This window comes from Arachis hypogaea, chromosome 13, assembly GCF_003086295.3.
Source record: "Arachis hypogaea cultivar Tifrunner chromosome 13, arahy.Tifrunner.gnm2.J5K5, whole genome shotgun sequence".
Taxonomy (NCBI): Eukaryota; Viridiplantae; Streptophyta; class Magnoliopsida; order Fabales; family Fabaceae; genus Arachis; species Arachis hypogaea.
Genome location: NC_092048.1, coordinates 80,342,422 through 80,363,548, shown reverse-complemented (window position 1 = coordinate 80,363,548; position 21,127 = coordinate 80,342,422). Strand labels below are relative to the sequence as shown.

Below are 21,127 nucleotides of genomic sequence, written 5' to 3'. Positions count from 1 at the left end.
ATCTTAGAGAGCTTGTCATCAATTGATGGATGATTCGGAGCAGATGTGTTATTTTGGTTTTGATAAGCATATGAAGAAGTGTTGTTGTGGGGGTGGGTGTTGAGACGTCCTCTGTGTTATTTTGCTTCTCTGTGTGGAGTATGGATCATAGTTTTTCCTTGGTGAATTCCCAATGTAGTTGGCCTGCTCCTGACTCCCCTCTGCTTCTTCATTCACTCCTTCTTGGGTTGTTGCTGAAGTTGAGATTGCTGCTACTTGGTTCATCTCCATCTTCTTGGTGAGGTTAGCCAGCTGCTAGGTAATGAGATTATTTTGGGCCAACAGAGCATCTACATTGTTTAGCTCCATTACTCCTCTTGTGTTCCCTCTTTCGGAAGCATAGAAGTAGTCGTTCTCTGCTACTGTTTCAATAACATCTATGGCTTCCTCAATAGTCTTCTTTTTGTTCAAAGATCCTCCGGATGAATGGTCTACGGCCTTCTTTGACTCATAAGAGAGCCCTTCATAGAAAATGTGCAGCTGCACCCATTCGTTAAACATGTCTGGTGGGCACCTCCTTGTTAGGTCTTTAAACCTCTCCCATGCTTCATATAGAGTCTCACCATCTTGTTGCCTGAAATTTTGGACCTCAGCTCTCAGCCTATTGATTCGTTGAGGAGGGTAAAATCTTGCTAGGAATTTGTTCACCACGTCTTCCCATGCTGTCAAGCTTTCCCTTGGGAAAGATTCCAACCACTTGGCTGCCTTGTTCCTAAGTGAGAATCGAAATAAGAGCAGTCTATAGGCGTCAGGATGAACACCATTAGACTTCACTGTGTCACATATTCTCAGGAAGGTGGTTAAATATTGATTGGGGTCTTCTTGAACACCTCCTCCAAACGAACAGTTGTTCTGAACAAGGGTGATGAGCTATGGTTTAAGTTCAAAGTTGTTGGCATGGATTGTTGGCTTTTGGATGCTACTTCCACAATTGCCTGGGTTTGGATTGATGTAAGAGCCCAAAACTCTTCTATCCTTCCCAGCATGATTTGCTATACCTCCTCCCCCATGGTTGTGATCCTCTTCTTCATGATGGTTTTCCATGTTGTCTTCCATGTTTGGTTCAAATAATTCCTCTTCTTCCATAGCACCAACCACTTTCTTTCCTCTTGCCTCCCTCCTTAATCTAAGGAAGGTCCTCTCAGGTTCAGAATCGAAGGAAGTTGAAGCCCCGCTTCTTCTCTCTGTCATACAACCATCAAGTGCAAGCAAGAAAAGATAGGTGCAGAAAGTATTTTTGTTAGAATTACTGTTAGTTGTGGGTAATGCAATATATCAAACAGTTAGTGGGTTAGCAAACAGAATTAAAAATAACAAAGAAAAACAAAAGAGTAGATGGGGAAGGGAAGAAGTTTAACTAAAACAGAAAGTAAATCACTCAAACAAAAAATGAAATTCACAAAATAAAAATGCTCAATCTAGTGATCTTCCAATTTAATCATTGTTGATGCACAATCAATCCCCGACAACGGCGCCATAAACTTGATGTACGGAAAACTGTCTCTCAACAAATCTCCCTTCGGCAAGTGTACCAAATTTGTCGTCAAGTAAAAACTCACAATAGAGTGAGGTCGAATCCCACAGGGATTGATTGATCAAGCAACTTTAATTAGAAGAATGTTCTAGTTGAGCGAACCCAGAATTTGGGTTGAGAGTTGCAGAAAATAAAATGGCGGGAATGTAAATAACAGAAAAGTAAATGCTAGAATTAAAGGACTGGAAGTAAATGACTGAAAATAAATTGCAGAATTGTAAATGGGAATGGGGGATTTGCTCATAAAAGTAAATGGCAAAAATTAAAGAGAATGGGTAAGATCAGAGATGGGGAGTTCATTGGGCTTAGGAGATGTTGCAATTCTCCGGATCAAGTTCATTTTCATCTCATCCTCAATCAATGCACTCATTGATCTCCTTGGCAATCTTAATTGATTGAATTACAATTTCTTGCAATTCAATCTCTCAAATCTTGATCAATAGCCAATTCCTTGGTTAATTGCTCATGAGAAGAGATGAAGTATGGTCACTGATTATACCACATGCATTTCCCAAATCAAGTATTGAGAGGGTTATAGTCACATACCCATCCAAACCCAATTTGGTCCAGCATGAGAAAGTATTTCTAGCTTGATCTCTTCATTCCTCTTTCAAGGTTCAGAAGAGATCCAAGTTTGAATAGCTTCTTTTCCAAGATAACTACTCAATTGGATGAAGATCGAAAGCTTTCAAGTGAAATCAAGAGAAAAGATAGAAGAAGAATAATGAAAAATCCATCAAATTGCAACAGAGCTTCCTAACCCAATGAAAGGGGTTTAGTTGTTCATAGCTCTAGAAAATGAAAACAAAGATGGAGAATACATCAGCTTTTGAGGAGGAAAGAACTTGGCTAAGAAAGCCGTGACCAGCTTATCCCAAGAGTTCAGGCTATCTTTGGGTTGAGAGTCCAACCACACTCTAGCTCTGTCTCTCACAGCAAATAGGAAAAGCATAAGCCTGTAGACCTCAGGATCAACCCTATTGGTCTTAACAGTATCACAGATCTGCAGAAATTCAGTTAAAAACTGAAAAGGATCTTCGGATGGATGTCCATGAAACTTGTAGTTCTATTGCATCAGAGAAACTAATTGAGGTTTATGCTCAAAATTGTTTGCTCCAATGGCAGGAATTGAGATGCTTCTTCCATGTAAATTGGAATTAGGTGCAGTAAAGTCACCAAGCATCCTCCTTGCATTATTATTATTTTCGGCTGCCATCTCCTCTTCCTGTTCGAAAATTCCTGTAAGGTTGTCTCTGGATTGTTGTATTTTAGCTTCTCTTAGTTTCCTTTTCAGAGTCCTATCAGGTTCAGGATCTGCTTCAACAAGAATCTTCTTGTCCTTGCTCCTGCTCATATGAAAAAGAAGAAAATAGAAAATAATAGGGATCCTCTTTGCCACAGTAGAGAGAGGTTCCTTTGTGTGAGTAGAAGAAGAAAAGAATGTAATGTAAAGAAGAGAAGAGGAAAAATTCGAACACAGAGAGGGAGGTGGTGTTCAAATTTTTGGATGGGAGAGAAGTTCGAAATTTAATTAAAATAAAAATTAAAATTGAAAGTTAGATTTCGAAAATTAAAGTTGAAATTAAATTAAAATTAAAATAATTAGTTAATTAAAAAGAAATTTTGAAAAAGGAGAGAGGAAATTTTCGAAAATAAGAGAGAGATGATTAGTTAGGTAGTTTTGAAAAAGATATGATTGAAACAAAAAGATAAGATTGATTGAAAAAGTTTTGAAATTTGTTTTTGAAAAAGATATGATTGAAATTTAAAAAGATATAATTGAAAGAAAAAGATAAGATTTGAAAATCAATTTTAAAAAGATAAGAAGTTAGAAAAGATTTTGAAATTGAATTTGAAAAAGATATGACTGAAATTTTAATTTGAAAAAGATTTGAAAAGAAAATTAAAAAGATTTGATTTTGAAAATTAAAGTTGATTACTTGAGTAACAAGAAACTAAAAGATATGATTCTAGAGTTTAAAGATTGAATTTTTCTTAATAAGCAAGTAACAACTTGAAATTTTTCAATCAATCATATTAAATGTTAGTAAAGATTTTGAAAATTAAGAAATAAAATAAAAAAGATTTTGAAAATCAAATTTAAAAAGTTTTTGAAAATATGAAGGTAAAATGAAAAAGATTTGATTTTTGAAAAAGATTTTGAAAAGATAAGATTTTTAAATTGAAAATTTGATTTGATTCATAAGAAACAATTAAATTTAAAAACTTTTTGACTAAATCAAATCATATTTTCGAAAATTTTGAGTAAAATAAGGAAAAGATATATATTTTTTTTATTTTTGAATTTTTAATGAAGAAAGAGAAAAACATGAAAAAGACTCATAACATAAAAATTATGAATCAAAACACACAATGCCTGCAAGAACACTATGATTGTCAAGATGAACACCAAGAACACTTTGAAGATCAAGATGAACATCAAGACTTATTTTTGAAAATTTTTAATGAAAGAAAAACATGCAAGACACCAAACTTAGAAATTTTCAAACTTTAGAAACTAACAACACTACAAGAAAACACGTTTTTTGCCACGCTTTTAAAGCGTGGCGAAAAGCTTAAAAAAGCGTGGCGATAGCTTTTCGCCACGCTTTTTGAGCTACCGCCACCCTTATGAAAGGGTGACCTATCAAAGGGTGGCGGTTGCTCTATCGCCACGCTTTTTGCAGCCTATTGCCACGTTTTTTGTTTGCCACACTTTTTTACAAACTGCCACTTGTAAAAGCGTGGCTATGGGTGGGAAATACGGCCACGCTTTTAAAGCGTGGCGATAGGCATAGATATGGCCACGCTGTAAAAGCGTGGCAATAGGGTAGATCTGGCCACGCTTTTCAAGCGTGACAGTAGACCAGATATGGCCACGCTATAAAAGCGTGGCGATAGGGTAGATTTGGCCACGCTTTTCAAGCGTGACAGTAGACCAGATATGGCCACGCTTTTAAAGCGTGGCGAAAGCGTGGTAGTAGAGGAGATTTGGCCACGCTTGAAAAACGTGGCGAAAAAGCTTAGATATAGCCACGCTTTCTAAGCGTGGCAATAAACAGAGATATGGCCATATATGGCCTCATTTTTAAAGGGTGGCGAAAAAGATGGCCAGTAACCTAATTCCCTTTTTAATCTCCATAAATATATAAAACCTAGTATGAATTCATAGATAATTTTATAATTTAGTCAATAACCAATTATCAAGTAATCCAACTTCCATAAAATTGTCACCAAAATAAGTGTGTGATCACATAACAACATACACTAACAAAATACCAAAAGTGAAAATCATAACTACTCATGAATTCCTAATACATGAATTAGAATTCCTAACAACATACACTAAAAATGCATATGAAAAACAAGAAAAGACACAAAACAAGAAAATATAAAGATCAAACAAGAATACTGGCCAAGAACAACTTGAAGATCATGAAGAATGCAATGCATGAAATTTTCGAAGATAATTTTTAGAAAATTATAAAGAAGCAATTGACACCAAACTTAAAACTTGACTCAAGACTCAAACAAGAGACACAAAAATATTTTTGATTTTAAAATTTTGTAAAGTTTTCTTTTTTTTTTGAAAATTAATTGGGAAAAATGAAAAGGAAGAATTTTTTTTTGTATTTTTCGAAAATAAGAAATAAAAAGCATAAAAATAAAATAAAATTACCTAACCTGAGCAACAAGATGAACCGTCAGTTGTCCAAACTCGAACAATCCCCGGCAACGGCGCCAAAAACTTGGTGTGCGAAATCGTGATCATTCCATTCCTTGGTAACGGCGCTAAAAACTCAATACGCACGTTCATGATCTTATATCTGTTTCACAACTTCGTACAACTAACCAGCAAGTGCACTGGGTCGTCCAAGTAAGAAACCTTACGTGAGTAAGGGTCGATCCCACAGAGATTGTCGGCTTGAAGCAAGCTATGGTCACCTTGTAAATCTCAGTCAGGTGGATTACATTGTATTAAGAAATTATAGTGGATGAAAATAAATAAAATATAAAATAGGATCGTGGTACTTATGTAATTCATTGGTGAGAATTTTAGATAAGTGTGTAGAGATGCTTTCGTTGCTCTGATCTCTGCTTTCCTGCTGTCTTCATCCAATCCTTCCTACTCCTTTCCATGGCAAGCTTTATGTACGGCATCACCATTGTCAATGGCTACATCCCATCCTCCTGTGAAAATGGTCCAATGCGCTGTCACTGCATGGCTAATCATCTGGAGGTTCTCGATCATACTAGAATAGGATTCACCCTCCTTTTGTGTCTGTCACTACGCCCAATACTCGCGAGTTTGAAGTTCGTCACAGCCATCCCTTCCCGGATCCTACTCGGAATACAACAGACAAGATTTAGACTTTCTGGATCTCAGGAATGGCCATCCATGGGTTCTAACTTATACCACGAAGACACTAGTAACTCGGACTCGTCCCCTATATTAGATATCCAAGAGATATCCATTCAGTCTAAGGTAGAACGGAAGTGGTTGTCAGGCACGCGTTCATAAGTTGAGAATGATGATGACTGTCACAATCATCACATCCATCATATTGAAGTGCGAATGAATATCTTAGAAGCGGAATACGTTGAATTGAATAGAAAAACAGTAGTACTTTGCATTAATTCTTGAGGAACAGCAGAGCTCCACACCTTAAGCTATGGTGTGTAGAAACTCTACCATTTAAAATACATAAGTGATAAGGTCCAGGCATGGCCGAATGGCCAGCCACCCTAAAGGTCTAAGATAGCATAAAACTAATCAAAGATCCTCTACAAAGATAGTAAAAAGTCTTATTTATACTAAACTAGTTACTAGGGTTTACAGAAATGAGTAAATGATGCAGAAATCTACTTCCAGGGCCCACTTGGTGTGTGCTTGGGCTGAGCTTAAAGTTTACACGTGGAGAGGTCATTCTTGGAGTTGAACGCTAGTTTGTAACGTGTTTCTGGCGTTGAACTCCACTTTGCAACTTGTTTCTGGCGCTGAACGCCAGACTACAACATGGAACTGGAGTTCAACGCCAGTTTGCGTCATCTAAACTCAGGCAAAGTATGGACTATTATATATTTCTGGAAAGCTCTGGATGTCTACTTTCCAACTTAATTGAAAGCGTGCCATTTGGAGTTCTGTAGCTCCAGAAAATCTACTTTGAGTGCAGGGAGGTCAGAATCCATCAACATCTGCAGTCCTTCTTCAACCTCTGAATATGATTTTTGCTCAGGTCCCTCAATTTCAGCCAGAAAATACCTCAAATCACAGAAAAACACACAAACTCATAGTAAAGTCCAGAAATGTGAATTTTAATTAAAAACTAATAAAAATATAATGAAAACTAATCAAATCATACTAAAAACATACTAAAAACAATGCCAAAAAGCGTATAAATTATCCGCTCATCATCATCTCTGCGTGTTCCCTGGCTCTAATATGCTTTTTTGGGCCGAATACTGGGTCAAAACAAGGCCCAAAATCACCCCCAGCGAATTCCACAGATTCTGCAGATCGCGTACGTCACGCGATCGCGTTATCCAGCGTTTTGCCTTGCCACGCGTGCGCGTCGTCCTCGCCTTCACGTCACTTGTGCAGTTTCCAATCCGCACGGTCGCGTGAGCCATGCGTCCGCGTCACTTCTCGCTGGTCATCTCCTTAATTTCTTGTGTTCCTTCCATTTTTGCAAGCTTCCTTTCTAATCTCCAAGTCATTTATGCCCTATAAAGCCTGAAACACTTAACACACAGATCACGGCATCGAATGGAATAAAGGAAAATTAAAATACAAAACTAAAAGTCTCTATGAAGGAAGTTTTCACCCATGAAGTATTTTTAGGGAGGAATTATAAATGCATGCTAATCATATGAATAAGTGGGTAAAGATTTGATAAAACCGCACAATTAAGCACAATATAAACCATAAAATAATGGTTTATCAACCTCCCCACACTTAGATATTAGCATGTCCTCATGCTTAGTTGAAGGAGATTAAATAAATGAGAAGGAACATGTAAAACTCATGCAATGCAATGCAACCTATATTTGTGAATGCAACTATATGATTTTTGTCCACTTGGTCAAAAGTAAATAAGCTCTTCAAGACAGTCACGGATCAAATTCCACTAATTCAATTCTTATACAGTAAGAACAGATAAAAATGCAATAAGGTAGCTCATGAAAGCAGGGAACATAGAATTTAAGCATTGAACCCTCACTGATGATGTATGTATGTTCTAATCTCTCTAGTGTATAGGGTAATCACTCTATCCTTCTCTAATCATGCTTTCTAGTTTTTGTTTTTCACCTAACCAATCAACAACATTTAATATACCAATGGAAACATCATGAGGTGTTTTCAAGGTTGTAACGGGGCCAAGGTAAGGGTACGGGCATATATATGGCTAAGTAAGATTATAAATTGAATCTTTAATTAACCCAAGCTTTCACCTAACACACATATATAAATTCTATATAACTTAAATTTCATACCTAGCTACCCAAAATTTCTCTTTCACATTCCATGCTCATGTATCAACTTTTATTTTAAGGTTATCATATATGCATTGATCCTTGAATTTTTAACTTAGCATTGGGGTAATTTTGTCCCCTTATTTATTTATTGACTATTTTTGGATTTTTTTTAAACATAAACATAAAAATAAACATAGGTTATCAATGCACATAGATTTTTTATTCTTATAGTTTCACATGAGTAGGTACCCAAATTTCCATTATATCATCATGACACATTCCCTCATTATCTTTTGTTCCCACAATTTCTCATACTTAATTAACACACACAATTCTATCTTAAGCCAACCAAGGATTCAATTGGGATATATAATTGTTTTTCCGCTTAAGGCTAGTAATGTGGTAAAATGCAGAACAAATGGGATTTAAAGGCTCAAAGTGGCTAATAAAGGTAATTGAAAGGGTAGCTTAATTTGGATAAGTGAGCTAAACAAATAATGGCCTCAATCATATGGCAGGCATATAAATATATTAAACATTGGACATATAGGATGAAACAAAATTTAGATTACAATCATAGAGAAGTAAACACACAAAAATAAAATAATTATGGTTAAATAATGTAACCATGTATAAAGGCTCAAATCTCACAGGTTGTGTGTTCTTTAGCTCAAAAACCATGTTCCAAATATAACATCAAGCAAATTTAATATAAAAGTTTAGATTAAAATTAGTGAAATTTGTTCTAAAAATAGGGTCTTAGAAGAAATTACTGTCTTTTCAATCAAGTAGAACATGCATGTAACTAATCTATTACTATGCAATTTATCTTATTCTATAAAAGAAAAACTAACTAAATATCCTATTTTATTGGTGTTAGGGAAGAGAAATTACCTCCGGAAGTCAGGTACTGACCGACCTCCCCACACATAAGGCTGGTAGCAGTATCTCCACAGTCGGGACCGTCATGGCTCCATGTGCTGGTAAAGGAAGTGGAGTCCGGGGTGTGTGAGTCCTTGAAATTTTCCATAATCAGCTCCTTGAGGTATGTGAATTGGCACTTGTTACGGCACTCTCTAAGCTTTGCTTTCTGTTCCTGCCGATCCAACCTTTCAAGAATCTGATGGAGCAGTTGGTTGGTTGTAGGTGCTTGTAGTGTTGAAGGAGGAATGTCTTCAGCCGGTTCAGTAGGCTGGCTTGTAGTGACTGCTGGAGGTCTGATATATTTCCCGTTAGGGACATACTGATCATCCCGTGGAAGCATGGCTTTGGTGTCCCCAGCTCTGTAGGAGATTCTGGCTACTGAGACAAGATCTGAGACCAGGGCGGGAAAGGGTAAGTTGCCCGCAATTTGTACGTGTCCCATAGCATTCTGGATGTGTCTTGGTAGGTTCAGAGGTTGATCTGTAAGGATGCACCATAGTAGAACGGCCATGTCTGCAGTAAAGGAGGACTCGTGAGTGCTCGGAAAGACGTAATGGGACATAATCTGTGCCCATGCGTGAGCCTCCAAGGTAAGTGCAGAAGCCAATATTCCCTTAGGATGGGAACGATGGTATCCGTAGATCCATCTGCTGCCAGGTAGGGCGATAACTCTGAGAACAGCGTCCCAGTCAAATTGGTACATCTGGCGCTTGAGTGCGGCTTCTTGAAATGCGTCCAATCCTTCTGGAGCAGGGGGAAGATCTAAAGCTCATTGAATGGCCTCCTCTGTAATGGGGACTTGCTTCTGTCGGACATAGACAGACTGCAGGGTTGGCAGGTGGAAATTGGAGTAGAACTCAACTACCCAGGAAAGATTAACCTGCCGTGGTTATCTCTGTAGGAAACCCCATTGTCTTCGTTCGATTTGCGGCTCAACAAAGGTAGCAATATTGGGCGGGAGGATAAGAAGGTATTCGTTGTTGTAACTCTGTTCTGCCAGGATGGGGAACATCTGCTCACAGTAGCGATTGGGAAATCGCGCAGTGTCCTTTGCTGGGAAGGCTTTCTCTTTTTCATCAACCTTTATAATCCTCTTAATTCTTTTTGTTGAGGGCTTTACTACAGTTGAAGAAGGCTCTACCACTAATGCTCTTTTTGTTCCTCTCCTTGCTGGTGGTTTGGGAGTAGCTTTCTCTTTTCCTTTCTTGGTGGCCATCCTGAAAAGGGAAAAAAGAAAGTAACTTTGAATTCAAAGGGATAGAGTAAGGAAGAGGATGGTATAGGTGATAATCAATGCACAGGAAAGAAGGATGTCGTTAACACAAGGTCATGACTACATGTGAAAAGTTCATCAAATGAAATAAAGTAAGTGCATTTTTTTGGTAATTAGATGCAAGATGTTTATTGGCATGCTGGCAAAGGCATGAGTAGCATAGATCAAGAATTAATTACTTAAATATGTTATCACTCGTAAAAAACTGGCCATCACATTTGTATTGACAATTATCTTCAATGAATAAAATATGAAAGGGTTTTGTGAAAAACAGGCATTAGAATAGTAGAATGGAATAATCTAGAAAAATGCATAATGCCATATGGGTTTTTTCACAAACATATAGCATGCATGATGAATAAGCTATTGAAATTGTTAAATTGAACATGCAAGCAACCCTTAAAAGTTAATATATAATTGCCAAACAATTTTGCAACAATCCACAAGCATATAATAAAAACAATGACCCAAATAAATTTCTAAAACCAATTAAAAGAAAAAGAAAGAAAAAGAAAACATGGATAAGGAAAGTAAAAAGAAAAAAAAAAGTAGAAAACATTAAAATAAGAAGGATAATAAAAAAGTAAGGAAGGAAGAAGAAAAGAAAAACCTTGATAATGGTGGTGAGAGAGAAAGTAGAAAGTGAGAAAGAAGGAAGTAGGAAGGAAAGGGGAAGAAAATAATGAGGAGGGAAAAGAAAAAGTAGGATTTGGGGAAGAGAAAGATGATATTTGGCAAATTAGGATAAGCTGTGCGGCACAAGCGACGCGGACGTGTGGGGTACGCGTTCGCACGGATGGCGCTTAAATGAATCGACGCGGTCGCGTCGGTCACGCAGACGCGTGACACGTTTTGTGCTACTGGCGCGAGGGCAGCCTCGCGCTCGCACAACTCTCTGTTCAGAACTCGTTATTTCCAAATTCCAAGGTGACGCAGTCACGTGGTTGACGCGATCGCGTGAGTGGCTATTATTGGGATATGACGCAGACCATGCGTCCGCGTGGTAAGGCTTGTGCGTCTAGCACCAGTCCAGCACCACTTTAGCACAACTTTCGGTCGTGCACCCTTTCTTACGTCAATTTTCAGGCCACGCGTCCGCGTGGGTGATGCGGACGCGTGGGAGGCATGTTTCCCATGTGACACGGACGCGTCAGCAACGCAGTCACGTGGGGTGATTTGTGCCAAAGGCACGCCTCCAGCCACGCTCCTGCGTGATTCTCTTTTCGATTTATTTGCTTTCGTACTATCCTGCGACGCGGACGCGTCGGCGACGCTGTCGCGTCGCGACCCAATCTTTCTTTTTTTTTATGCAAAATGCAGATGAAGATGCAAACTAAATGTGCTAATATCGAGAAGAGTTATTGAAAAACAAAACTTAAGAAGAAGGAAAGGAACGATCATACCATGGTGGGTTGTCTCCCACCTAGCACTTTGCTTTAACGTCCGTAAGTTGGACGCTCCACTAGCTCAGTCTTCAGCTATAGGTGGATCTTCCAAGAGGAAGAACTCGAGTTCCTTGTTTTTCTTCAGCTTCTCGCCATGATATAGCTTTAAATGATGTCCATTAACTTTGATGAATTCAGAGCTTGAAGGATGACTTAGGTGAAAAACTCCGTACGACTCAGCCTTCTCTACTCTATATAGACCTTCCTATCTTGATCTCAACTTGCCTGGCATTAGCCTCAGTCTAGATTTGTAAAGGAGGACTAAGTTCCCAGGTTGGAACTCTCTCCTCTTGATGAGCTTATCATGTACAGCCTTCATCTTTTCCTTGTACAACCTTGAGTTCTCATAAGCTTCTAAGCGAAGGCTTTCCAATTCTTGCAGTAGTTGCAACTTCTTTCAGCTCCGGCTTTCTCAAATCCCATGTTGCAGTCCTTTACTGCCCAAAAGGCTTTGTGCTCTACTTCAACTGGGAGGTGACAGGCTTTTCCATAAACTAAGCAGAAGGGGCTCATCCCAATGGGTGTCTTGTATGCAGTTCTGTATGCCCAGAGTGGATCTTGTAGCCTGGTGCTCCAGTCTCTTCAATGAGGTTTGACTATCTTCTGCAATATACGCTTTATCTCTCTGTTTGACACCTCGGCTTGCCCATTAGTCTGAGGGTGGTAGGCTGTTGCTACTTTATGAATTATCCCATGCTTCTTCAGTAATCCTGTTAGTCTCCTGTTACAAAAATGGGTGCCTTGATCGCTCACGATTGCTCGTGGTGATCCAAAGCGACAAATAATATGGTTTCTAACAAAGGAAACAATAGTGTTAGCATCATCAGTGTGGGTAGGAATTGCTTCCACCCATTTAGAAACGTAATCTACCGCTAACAATATATAAAAGTAACCATTAGAATTTGGAAATGGACCCATGAAGTTAATGCCCCAAACATCAAAAATTTCACAGAAAAGCATAATTTGTTGAGGCATCTCATCCCTCTTAGATATATTACCAAATTTTTGGCATGGAAAACAAGATTTACAAAATTCAGTAGTGTCTCTAAAGAGAGTAGGCCACCAGAATCCACAGTCTAAAATTTTTCTAGCTATTCTTTGAGGGCCAAAATGTCCTCCACTCTCAGATGAGTGGCAGGCCTGCAAAATGGACTGGAATTCTGATTGAGGCACACACCGTCTAGTTACCTGGTCAGCGCCATATCTCCATAAATACGGTTCAACCCATATATAATATTTAAACTCGCTTTTCAGCTTGTCTCTTTGATGCTTAGTAAAGTTTGGAGGAAAAGTGCGGCTAACTAGATAATTAGCTACAAGTGCATACCAAGGGACTACCTCAGGTACTTCTTGTAGGTTATCAAAAGGGAAATTATCAGCTATAGGAGTGGAGTTATCCGTAATGTGCTCAAGGCGACTCAAGTGGTCTGCCACTAGATTCTGGTTACCACTCCTATCCTTAATTTCTAAATCAAATTCTTGTAGTAGCAGTATCCAACGTATAAGACTTGGTTTGGATTCTTTTTTAGCTAATAAATACTTTAGAGCTGCGTGGTCCGAGTACACTACTACTTTCGTACCAAGTAAATAGGCTCGGAATTTATCCAGAGCAAAAACAATAGCAAGAAGCTCTTTCTCAGTAGTAGTGAAATTAGACTGAGCGGTGTCTAAAGTCTTAGACGCATAAGCAATTACAAAGGGGTCCTCACCTTCACGTTGAGCCAGCGCTGCTCCTACTGCATGGTTGGAAGCATCGCACATGATCTCAAATGGCTGGCTCCAGTCAGGTCCTCTCAGAATTGGAGCTTGAGTCAGGGCAGTCTTCAGCTTATCAAACATGTGTTTGCAATCCTCACTGAACTCGAACTCAATATCTTTCTGCAGTAGTCTGGATAAGGGAAGTGCTACCTTACTAAAGTCCTTAATGAGTCTCCGGTAAAAACCTGCATGGCCAAGGAACGAACAGACTTCCCTCACAGAGGAGGGGTAAGGTAAACTAGAAATAACATCCACCTTTGCCGGATCTACAGAAATTCCAGTATTGGACACAACATGTCCTAGTACAATACCTTGTCTTACCATAAAGTGACACTTTTTAAAATTCAATACAAGGTTTGTACTGACACATCTATCTAATACTCTAGATAAACTATCCAAGCAAAGGCTAAATGAATCACCATAAACGCTAAAATCATCCATAAAAACCTCCATACAGTCCTCAATAAGGTTAGAGAAAGGACTCATCATACACCTTTGGAAAGTAGCTGGTGCATTGCACAAGCCAAAGGGCATTCTCTTGTAAGCATAAGTCACAAAAGGACATGTAAAAGTGGTCTTCTCATGAACTTCAGGAGCTATATGAATCTGGAAATAACCTGTGTAACCATGTAAAAAGAAATATTGTGATTTACCTGACAGGCGATCCAGCATTTGATCAATGAATGGAAGAGGATATTGGTCCTTACGAGTGGCCTGGTTTAGGCGCCTGTAATCAATGCAGACCCTCCAGGCGTTCTGTACTCTGGTTACTATGAGCTTCCATGCTCATTCTTCACTGTAGTGACTCCAGAATTCTTGGGCACCATTTGTACTGGGCTTACCCATTCACTGTCTGAGATGGGGTAGATGATATTTGCCTCCAGTAGTCTGGTCACTTCCTTCTTAACAACCTCTAAGAGAGTGGGGTTCAGTCTTCTCTGGGGTTGACGAACAGGCCTTGCTCCCTCTTCTAAAAATATTCTATGTTCACAAACTTGAGGGTTGATGCCTACTATGTCTGCCAAACTCCACCCAATTGCCTTCTTGTGCCTCCTCAGCACACTGAATAACTGCTCTTCTTGTTGAGAAGTGAGTTCCCTTGCAATGATAACTGAAAACTTCTTCTTGTCCTCAAGGTAAGCATATTTGAGGTGTGGAGGGAGGGGTTTCAATTCTAACTTCTGCTCATGGTCAGGCTCTAGATTGTTTGGAGCTGGTGACAATGGTAAAGTACTTTCATTGTCCCTAGAAAGTGTCCCCACACTCGGACCTTGTCCTATGTACTTCTCTTCGAACTCCTCCTGGTGAACTTCAGCCACAGTTTCATCTATGATGTCACACTGGAAGATAGAATGATCTTCCGGAGGGTGCTTCATAACTCTATTTAGATTGAAGCTTACTACTCAGCCGTCTATTTCAAAAGAGTATGTTCCTGAAAAAGCATCCAATTTGAACTTCGAGGTCCTCAGGAATGGTCTTCCGAGTAGGATTGATGATGGCTTCTCTGAGTCATTTTGGGGCATCTCTATGATATAAAAATCAATGGGAAATATGAGCCCCTCAATGCCCACTAATACATCTTCAGCAACTCCAACCACTGTAATAATGCTTTTATCTACTAACACAAAACGAGCTGCCGACCTTTTTAAGGGAGGGAGCCTCAAAATATCACATATAGACAAAGGCATTATACTCACACATGCTCCTAAATCACACATGCAGTCAGAAAATACCACACCACCAATAGTACAATTAATCATACATGGACCTGGATCACTACACTTTTCAGGTATACCTCCCATTAAAGTAGATATAGAACTACCTAAAGGAATGGTTTCTAATTCATTAATTTTGTCTTTATGTATACATAAATCTTTTAGAAACTTTGCGTATTTAGGTACCTGCTGAATAACATCAAAAAGGGGAACAGTTACCTCAACCTTTTTGAATATTTCTACCATTTTGGGATCAGGTTCCAACTGCCTCCTGGGCTTCCTTGCATGTTGTGAAAATGGAATAGGAATAGCGTTTTCTGCAGTGTCTGCGCCCTTTGGTGCTTCTTCCTGTGATTGAGCTTCTTCTTCTTCAGCCATGTCCTGTATGTCCTCTTCCTCCTCAACATCTTCTATTTCCACTACCTCTTCAGCTGAGGCGTGTTCTGGTTGGTTTGGCTCCTCCTGATTCCTCTCTTGCAATGTGGTTCCGGACCTTAGGGTGATGGCATTGATGCCACCCTTTGGATTGGGTAATGGTTGAGAGGTGATTCCACTGGAGCTCAAAGGCTGGTTATTGGAGTTATTCAGTGATCCAATCTGTGAGACAAGAGCTTGCAAGGTAGAGTTTAGACCATTTAGAGTAGAAGTAAGGTTGTTTTCCATGGCCTGCTGTCTCTGATCAATAGATTGTAGTAACTCATCATTAGAAGATGAAGAGGGATAAGTGATCTGAGAGGTCTGCTGTTGGTTATTCTGTGGTCTTTGGGATTGCCTCAGGTGAGGTGCTCTGTAAGGCTGGTTCTGGTTCTCCTGCCTATTGTTGTTATTATTCCACCTCTGATTTTCCAGATTATCTCTGCCTCCTCTGTTATAGTTGTCCCTCCAACTCTGATTAGAATTATCTCTACAACCTTGGTTGGAATTGTCCTGCCATCCTTGGTTGTAACTGCCACCTTGATTGTATCCTTGATTGGGGCGGTCATAGAAGTTATGAGTGGCTGCCACAATGTTGTCTTCCTTCTGAAGCTTCGGACATTCATCAGTATAATTGCTATAATCAGCACAGATCCCGTATACTCTTTGTGGAACCAACTATTGGCTTTGTTGTGGTGGAGAAGGTTGAGCTTGCTGAGCTTGTTGTTGATTCAACTGCATCTGCCTCAGTAAGTTGGTCATCCCGCATAAACTCTGAGTCAGAGAAGTAGTCTCTTTGTTAGAAGATACCTCTGCAACAGCTTTTGACCAGCTTTGTTTCTGCCTGTGATTCCGAGTATATTCAGCTAAGTCGCTGATCAATTGCCATGCCTCATCAGTGGTCTTGTACTTTTTCATAGACCCATTGCTGACACTTTCCAATGTGGTCTTATCTTGAGGCCTCATGCCCTGTGTGACGTAGCCGAGCAATACTATCTTGTCAATCATATGGTGTGGGCATGCTTCCAGAAGATTGTTAAAGCGCTCCTAATATTCATAGAGAGTCTCGAATTCGTCCTGGACAATCATGGAAATGTCTTTCCTCAGTTTATCAGCAACTTTAGCTGGAAAGAAATTTTCCAAAAATTCTCTTCTAAGTGTATCCCAGTCAAAAACAGTTGCTGCGGGTTGAGTGTAGTACCACTCTCTCACCTTTCCCTCAAGAGAGAACGGAAAAGCTTTCAACAAAATAGAAGTTTCATCTGCACCATCACGCCTGACAGTAGAACAGGCTGCTTGGAAATCTCTAAGGTGCTTGATAGGCTTTTGAGCAGGTAAGCCATGAAACTTAGGCATCAAGTTGAGCAGTGCAGTCTTTATTTCAAAATCTGTAGCCACCGCTGGGTGATGCGCTTGAAACGGTTGCATTGTGAAATCAGGGGCTCCAGCCTCCTGGATAGTAATTCTCCTAGGTGCTACCATGTCACCTGCATGTAAATCAACCGAATCAGCAGAAAGGGAGCTTGTTTCTTCCTCAAGTGACGCTTCAGATTCGCCCTCAGAGAAGACTAATCGACACCAAGCTTGTGATGCACAGAAACTTGTCTCTCAACAAATTTTCTTCGGCAAGTATACCAAATTGTCGTCAAGTAAAAACTCAAAGTAGAATGAGGTCGAATCCCACAGGGATTGATTGGTCAAGCAACTTTAATTGGAAGAATGTTCTAGTTGAGCTAAGCAGAAAGTCAGTTGAGAATTGCAGGAAATTAAATGGCAGGAAAGTAAATAGCAGAAAATAAATGACGGGAAGTAAATTGAAGAATCTTAAATGGAAAGGGAAGTTTAGCAAGAAAGTAAATGGCAATAAGTAAAGAAAATGGGTAAGATCAGAAATGGGGAATTCATTGGGCTTAGGAGATGTTGCATTCTCCGGATCAAGTTCAATTTCATCTCTTCCTCAATCAATGCATTCATTGATCTCCTTGGCAATCTTAAGTGATTGAATTCCAATTCCTTAGTAATTCAATCTCTCAAATCAGATCAATAGCCAATTCCTTGGTCTAATTGCTCATGAGAAGAGATGAAGTGTGGTCACTGATTATACCACATGTATTTCCAAATCAAAGTATTGGGAGAATTATATGTCACCATATCCGCCCAAACCCCAATTTGGTCCAACATGAGAAAACATTTCTAGCATGATCTCTTCATCCCTTTTCCAAGGTTCAGAAGAGATCCAAGTATGAATAGCTTCTTTTCCAAGATAACTACTCAATTGGATGAAGATTGAAAGCTTTCTAGTAAAATAAAGAGAAAAGAAAGAAGAAGGATTATGAAAACTATTATTGATCCATCAAATTACAACAGAGCTCCCTAACCCAATGAAAGGGGTTTAGTTGTTCATAGCTCTGGGAATGGAAAGCAAAGATGGAGAGTACATTCTGAATGTTAAACTAGAAGTGCAGAGAAAGTAAAATACAGAGAGTAATTCTAATAATGCCAAAAGCTCTCTTTTCTAGTTCAAAGCTCTCCCTATTTATACTACTCTTCTGATCTTCTAGTTGGCTCTTCAAGTCTTGGATATGGGCCTTTGGATCTTGAGTTGAAGCAGTTATCTTCTTCAAAGGGCTCAGCTTTACATGCAGAGAAAGTGTGAAGTAGGCAAGGACTTTAGCTTAGGCCGTTAGTGGTGTTAACGTTAAGTGAAAATGTGGGGTTGAGAACGTTAACTTCAACGTTAGTAGCACTAACGTGACCACTAACGTTGACCCTTGGCCCTTCGCAAATGTTACTGGGGTTTACCTTTTTCAATAACGTTGAGAGTACCCCTTTCTCCCTACGTTAGAGTTCACGTTAGAATAGTTAACGTGGCCTTTAACGTAGGCTTGCCAAATCTTCGAGAGTGTTAGTGACACTTACCTTTGTCACTAACGCTTCAGAATGCCCCTACTTTCCACGTTAGAGTTCACGTTAACTAATTTAACGTGACTTCTAACGTGGTATTGATAGCCATCTCCAACGTTAGTTACAAAGGTGAGTGTCACTAACGTTGGCTCATCATCCCTCTTCTCCACGTTAGCTTCCACGTTAATGTAATTAATGTGGCAACTAACGTGGCTCATAATGGCTCAATCCAACGTTAGTGACAAAGGTGAGTGTCACTAACGTTGGTGATTCTTTCTCCCTCCACGTTAGAGTCCACGTTAACTAGGTTAACGTGGCTTTTAACGTAGCCAATATGGGCTTAGTCCAATGTTAGTGAAAAAGGTGAGTGTCACTAACCTTGGCATCATCTTCTTCTTCCACGTTAGAGCTCACGTTAACTAAGTTAACGTGGCTCTTAACGTGGCCAATTGCCCCTTTTGGAACGTTAGTGGCACTTACTTTTACCACTAACGTTGGAGTTCTACTTCTCTTCCACGTTAGCTTCCATGTTAACATAGTTAACGTGGAAACTAACATGGGCTATGATGGCTCACGAAGGCGTTATTGGCAATCACTTTTCTCATTAACGTTGCAAACTAGCCTTCATTCCACGTTAGTGGTCACGTTAGCTAGACTAACATGGCTACTAACGTGGTTCTTCCTTGCTTCCTTTATCCTGAAATCAAGCAATAAATTGCATCAAAACTCTGATCCATGTTGTGAGACATGCATCATTCAATTTGTCCTTTAATTCATGCATAATTCTCATGAAATCATGTAAAATTCACAATGTTTGCTTGAATCAAGATGTAAGTGATTATTTACCCAAAACATGCTTATTTCCTAATAAAATGCATGAAACTACCTTAAAACCATAAAGAAAAGGTCAGTGAAAGTGGCCAAAATGCCCTGGCATCACAACACCAAACTTAAAGCTTGCTTGTTCCTAAGCAAGTACTGGAACAAGAGAATGATGAATGAAATGACAAGAGGAATGAATCATTATTGTGGAAGTCATGTTCTTGGTTTTATGGGGTTTCATGCATAGCAACTTAGGTTCATTCCTTTACTGGCTTTCAGACCTTTATCATGCCTTGGAATACTCACTTGATTTCACCCTTTGAGACTTTTATTTATTGATCCCTTTGTCTTTCCAAGGTTTATTTCTTCCTTAGGCTAAGTGTTCTGTGAGGGGGCGACTCTTTAAGATAAGCTTTCAGCCAACACTCCCGAACCAGTTGGTTCAAGGTGCTAGGTGTTGAAACACCCCTAAGGACTTAATCCCTCAAGTCTCTCTCCCCCCATACATGCACACCACAGGCACATGATTTGTTATTTTCTTTCCTTGAGGTCTTGGTGTCCAGCACCTCTTTGGGTTACTAAATGTTCTATAGCAAGGTTGCTCTTGATAGTGGATTTTCAGTTGATAATCTCGGGTTAGTTAACCCAAGTTACCAAGTGATGAAGCACTCCTAAGAACTTATTCATCCAAGCAGATCCTTGGTACAAGAGCACCACAGACACATCCCTCAAGATTCAAGCCCTTGGTGCCTAGCCTTATTCTTTATTAACTTTTCTTTCTTTTTCAACTCTTATTGTTCTTTTCCTTTTTCTTATTAGGATCTTATTATTTAGCTAGTCTCATGGGGTGTGTTTCAAGCATATGATTCAAGATAGATAGTTGCCTTCCCACCTTGTTGGTGAACCAACTTAGCTAAGTGATTACTACACCACAAATTTAAGGACCTACTCCACAACTTGAACATCACTCTGGTCTTTCATAACATCTCTTTTTATTGGACTTAAAAGGACAAGCATACAATAAGCAAGATGAAAATGAAAAAAGGCAACTTGACTAGCAAGCATAAACCTAAGCAAAAACAAACATCAAATTCTAGTCCATTAAGCTTAAAGAGTGACTATTAATCAAGGGCACATTCAGACTTCCAAATTGATTATTTCCAAGCATATGGAATCAAGTAACAATACAACCTTTTGGTGATGCCTTCCAGCTACCCATTTGTTGTCATCCTCCATAGCTTCTGCATCTTTCCTCGCTTCCTTGGATGATGGTGCACTATTTTTCCAAAAGATTGATTGAATCCCTGCAAAGTTATTGGAAGTTGCTTGTCCCCAAAGCACTTGAGAGATAGTTAGTATGCATGTATGCTTGTGCATTTCAGAACTTAACTTGGTGTGTGAACACCAAACTTAGTTCCTTGCTTAATACAGCAGGTTGAATGCATGCAGAAAATCTCATGTGATGTTATCAGCAAGACAACTAGAAACTAACTACTGTTAAGTGGTTCCCCTGATTGGTTGGATCTAGCAATTTGCCCTTGAAGGAGTGTAGTGTGATTCTAACTGAAATCTTTGGTGGAACACAAACTTAGAATTACACACTCACTCTTGTATTGTTTTGGTGTGTAACACCAAACTTAGCTCCTCACAATACGGGGGAAACTACTTGTGATTTTTATTAAAATGCAAATGAAAAGAGAACTACCTTAGGTTGGGTTGCCTCCCAACGAAGCGCTCTTTTAGCGTCGCTAGCTCGACGATTCCTCCATTACTTGAGGTGATACTTCACTTTGGGGTTTTTCCCCATGTTGCCCATGTAGTG

General features: G+C 39.4%; 1 non-coding gene across 1 annotated transcript; it reads left to right on the top strand.

Moving 5' to 3' along the window:
• Positions 1 to 534: 534 nt before the first annotated feature.
• Positions 535 to 642, top strand: LOC112739157 (small nucleolar RNA R71). Its single transcript, XR_003170095.1, has one exon. It is a non-coding gene; the product is annotated as a small nucleolar RNA R71 (small nucleolar RNA).
• Positions 643 to 21,127: the final 20,485 nt, after the last annotated feature.